This window comes from Asparagus officinalis, unplaced genomic scaffold, assembly GCF_001876935.1.
Source record: "Asparagus officinalis unplaced genomic scaffold, Aspof.V1 AsparagusV1_Un771, whole genome shotgun sequence".
Taxonomy (NCBI): domain Eukaryota; kingdom Viridiplantae; phylum Streptophyta; class Magnoliopsida; order Asparagales; family Asparagaceae; genus Asparagus; species Asparagus officinalis.
This window is the reverse complement of record NW_017973030.1, coordinates 24,801-30,424: the sequence shown is the minus strand read 5'-3', so window position 1 is coordinate 30,424 and position 5,624 is coordinate 24,801.

The following is a 5,624-nucleotide window of genomic DNA, read 5'->3' as shown; positions in this document are numbered from 1 at the left end:
TGTCACAAATCATGAAACTATATGCTTATAGGTATTTGGGTTTCATGAAACAACTGATGCATAATCATGCACGTCCTGAAGGGTCGATCGCAGAGAACTATATAAGTAACGAGAGTTTGAATTTTACCTCTCGTTACTTACGCGGTGTGGAGACAAGGCTAAACCATTCCTAACGAATAAATGACGGTATATTCTACAATGATCGTGGGGAGGACACTAGATTCCCCAGAATGGAGCTAGATCAAGCTCACACATATATCCTGAGCAATGATACTACATTTAACATGTACACGGCGTAAGTATTTAACTGTTTGAATCTTATATCACCTCACAATAATTATCTCTATTTAACTGTTATAAATGCTTCTTGTCTAGGCTTCACATCCAATATGTCCAACTACTCTTAAATACAGAACAAAAAATACGAGAGTTATGGACACACACTCTAGACAATTCCCTGCATGGCTGAAGGGTGAAGTAAGATCTTTTTATATACACACTCTAGACAATTCCCTGCATGGCTGAAGGGTGAAGTAAGATCTTTTTATATTTCTGATTCGTATATCAAATATATGTGCCTTGCATGGCTGAAGGGTGAAGTAAGATCTTTTTATATTTCTGATTCGTATATCAAATATATGTGCCTGCCACCAGATATGTAAACTATTTGCTTATTTTATTAAAGGTTGACAAATGGATTACGAATGGGGTTAACCTGTCTGAGAAAGTCTGTTTATATACCAGAGGTCCTTCTAATGTGGTTAAGTATTATGGAGGCTACTATGTCAACGACTTTAGGTTTAACACTGTCAGTCTTGAAGAGAGACGATAAACACAAAACAGCGGTGTGTTCTGATCCTTCTCGCAATTGTCATAAGCTAGTTCAAAAGATCTAAATCCGATACAAGAGAAAATCTATTACTACGGTCAGGTAGAAGACATTGTGGAGATTTTCTATGGGATTAATAAGGAAGTCAGTCATGTGATGTTTAAGGTTCGTTGGTGTGAAAAGAAAAAGGCGAAGGATGACTACAGTTATACACTCGTTAATCTTAACAAGGAAATATATCAAACTAAAAAATACATGTTAGCTGCTCATGCCAAATAGTGTTTTTATGTCAAAGATATAATGAAAAATAACGAATGGGTTATTCTTAAGAATCCACCTAGAGCCTACATTCATGAGGTCGTGTCTGACGAAGATCACGATGAGGAGGTTATCTTGGCCGACGAAATAGCCAAGGAGTTTTCATTGACACAAAATAATAATCTGGCCGATGAAATTGCACTAGTGTAACCTGATGTACATGTTATTATATGTGAGCCAATGCGTAAAGGTAAAAAACCTATCCATAGTGGAGTTGATAAAACTATAAGAACAGTCCTTTCGTCGGTATGCACACGGTCACAGGCTATCCACACATGATTGCATAGTAGAGCCTCAACATCATCATAATAATGTAATACTAGGTTATTAATTAAAAAGAACATTCATTGTATTATATTATTGCCTTTATATTATCTGTTTGACTGGTTATCATGTATCACGATGTGTCATGTATTATATTATTAGCTTTATATTATCTGTTTGACTAGAAATCATGTATACGTGATTCTGTTGCCATGTGCTATTTTATTAATTATTTGCATTATATGCTTTTGTTGGATATTCATTATGTTTTCAAAGTATAGATGACAAAAGGATTACGTAAGAAAGCGCTTGAGAGACTTTTTGGTAGACATTCTGGATGCGACGCACATGCCTCTACGTCAGGTATTTTTATTTCTTTGTTATATCTGTACATTTCTATAAATTATTAATGTGAGCCTAACATTTTTTTAACATTTACTACATAGGACGCAGAGATGCTACACATGACTCGCAGCCAAAGGACACATCACGCGGAGATGCTCCACATGACGTGGAGACACAGGATAATCCTACACATCATGCGGATATACCATGCCACCGCATGCAGATGTATTAGAGGAGAGGAGATTTGAGTCGTATAGTGTAGCTCTAGAAGCTGTGGCACTACCGCCAGATTCTATTATGTATCAGCGAGTCCACGGTCCGATCAAGGTGAAGGAGGATTAGGATTCTTATCATGCTTTGTGCCCTATGGCGCAGCATAGGTACGAACAAGCAAAGCGTAGATGCCTCGAACTGAAAGGTATGAATAGATTTTTATAGTTTATCGGTTATTATTTTAAATTTTAATAGCAAATATGGATTGATTCATTGTTTCATCCGATTTATTATTTAGCAGGTACCGGACGACCTCCTAGGCGTGGTCGTAATGCTACCAGGGAACATAACCTCATCCCTGATATTCATTAAAGGGCCGTGATCCGATGGGAAAATGGAGTGCCTGTCGGGGCCTTTGCCAATGCTTTCAATAATTTCCTCGCCGCTTTAGCCAGGAGACATGATTTCTTTAATATTTTTTTGACATGGAATTCACAGCGGATTGATGCGCTGGTGGCTTGTTAGAGATATATATGTGTGAATCGTTTATTTTAATTTTCATCATTATTAGTTATTAGTTTATTATTATGTTTAATACACTGATTTGTATCTATTTTTTCTTTATATACTGAAGCGATTTTTCTTTCTTGACGATCATATTTGTGCCTGGACATACTACTTGACGCAAATCAATTTATCATTCAAGAGATCGTGGTTTGAGGTGAAGAAAAAATATTTTGTTCAAATAACAGAAGATTAGGAGCAATTCTGGCATATTGACGAGCATGTGGATGGAGTAGAATTTTTTGCACTTTGTGATTACTGGGACACGGCTAAAATTCAGGTATTATTGAAGTATATATTTTTAATTTATTATTTTAATTTTTATATTATTTTGATTTGACATTGTTTTGTAGGCTCAAGCTGAAATAACAAGGAAGAACTGCAACGCGCTCCGCAATTACGAGCATCATGGGGGCTCCAGGTCCTTCAGCCAGCATTATCATCAATTGAAGCTTGAGGTATATAATATATTAGCTTTTAAGTTGTCAAGTTGAGTATAATTTATGTGTTATGGGTTAATGATATATTTGAGTAAAATAGGAAATGGGAGATCTCGGATATTTTGCAGATCGTATTCTGACTTCCTGGAGCCCGAATTACGCCGATGAAGAGAAGAAAGCAAAGAATAAGGATCTGGATGTAAGTAATAGTTTATTTATATATTCAATTTTATAACAATGCATCATTAGTAAGTCGACTTGCCCGGGTTGTTTTGATATATCACAGGAGAAATTATATGCCAAGGTACAGGAGCAAATGTCTCAGTCTCAGGTCGGTTCTAACACTCCTACCTGGCTCAGTAGAGAGGAAGATGACTCTATCATCGAGACGGTCATTAGACCAAGTAGGAAGAACAGATACCGATAGAGAGGATCCGAGCAGAGGCCGCACGAATCTAGTAGCACCTACGAGTCTGCAGCACCACTAGGAACACCAGGAAGCAGTTCATATCAAGACTTGATGGAGTAGCGGTTGAAAGCGATTGAAGATTGGCAGTCGTAACAAACAACATATCAGCAGATTATGGAGGAAGAACGGAGGTGCCGGGAGTAGAGAGAATTGGAGTTCACATAATTCATGTCGACTCTGCCTCAGGAGGCTCAGGAGGCATATAGGAGACGGTTTATGTCGGATCACATAATATATATACTTTACTTTTTTTAATTAAATAAATTAAATATACAATTCTTACTTAGTTATGAATTTTCTTTGTGTCTAAATGATATCATACACACACCGATACACACTGATACAAACTATTACACACAAACCTTAACTCTAACCCTAACACAAAGTCCAAAATATTTACTTATAATGTTTTTATGTGATGGTGGTGTTGATGGTGCGTGTGTGTGTAGTGGTGGTGGTATTGGTTGGTGGGTTGGTTGGTTGGTTGGTTGTGGTGTTGTGTTGTGGTGGTCGTTATGTGATTGGTTTGTGCGATGTTTGGTCGTGGTGGGGGAAAGGAGCGAGTGGAGATTGGTGCTGTATGGTGGGTGATGGTCGCTGATGCGAACGGGGAGGGGTGTGGTTAGACTTTGTACTTGGTTGGTGGGTCCGTAGGCGGGCTTAGTCGGTGGTTGAGGAGGGGGAGTGGGGAGTTTTGGTTGCTGGTGCGGTTTGCAGGGGGAGGGTGAGCGGGGCAGGGGGAGTATGGTGTTTAGCGTGGGTTGGAGCGATTTCTGGTGTTGTTGTTGTTGTTGTTGTTGTTGTTGTTGTTGTGTTGTGTTGTGGTGTGGTGTTATGTTGCGTTGTGTTGTGTAGTGTTGTTTTGTGTTGTATAGTGTTGTGTGTTGTGGTGTTGTGTTGTTATGTTGTTGTGTTGTGATGTTGTGTTGTATTGTGTTGTGTTGTTGTTGTGGTGTTGTGTTGTGGTGTTTTGGTATTGTGTTGTATTGTGTTGTGTTGTTATGTTGTGGTGTTGGGGGAATTATATTTATATTTACACTCTTATTAATGGTTACACACCCTTGTTAATGTTTGATTTATATTTGCAGGCCGAGACTTCTTCACAAGGTGCAGCCGGAGATAGTCATAATGCAGCTGGTGTTGAGGATGATGATGATGATTAGGAGGATTGATTATAATTAATTTAACTTTGAAAACCATTTCTTGTGTTGTATAAACAATATTTATTATGTACCTGTCGGGAAACTTTTATTTGTTTTTATTGAAATAAATGTGTAAACAATATTTATTATGTACCTGTCGGGAAACTTTTATTTGTTTTTATTGAAATAAATGTGTGATATATGCGTGAGATTGAATATTATACTTGTCGGGAAACTTTTATTTGTTTTTATTGAAATAAATGTGTGATATATGCGTGAGATTGAATATTATACTACTGATTAAACAGGGTTTTTAAAATTATTATCGATATTGTACAGGGTTTTTTTAATTTTCAAAATATTTTTAAAAAAACAGTGGTTATTTTTAGTGACGGATTTTTCGTTGCTAAATAAATATTTAGCAACGAATTTTCCGTCGCTAAACAGATATTTAGTAATGAAAAACATACACGAAAAAATTAAAATAATAAACATCACTTTTAGCGACGGATATTCCGTCCCTAAAAAAATTTTTAGCGATGGATTTTCATATATTTAGCAACAAAAAACTAACACGGGAAAAAAGTATATGTATTAAATACAAGTATTAGCGACGGAATTTCCATCGCTAATACTATTTGTAGCGACGAAATTTTCGTCGCTAATACTTTTTTTTTAAATATGGCGACGAATTTTTCATCGCTAATATCCCGTCTCTGAACATTAGCGATGAAAATTCCATCGCTAAAGACTCAATTAGGGACCCTAAATGTAGGGTTGACCTTTTAGCGATGGATTTTCATTTTTTTCCATCGCTAAAACTTTTAACGACGGAATTTAGCCCTTTAGCGACAGAAATATCTGTCGCTAAAAGGTGAAAATCTAGTAGTGACTGCTAACTCTCTGCACATCTGATGAAATGAGTCACCTGCTTGTGCAGCCTTGATTCACTCGACCAGTGTTGATTGAATCTGAAGATTCATCAAAGAATCGGTAACTCCTGGAAGAAGAACTTCTACACTCATATCCCTCACCTCCTG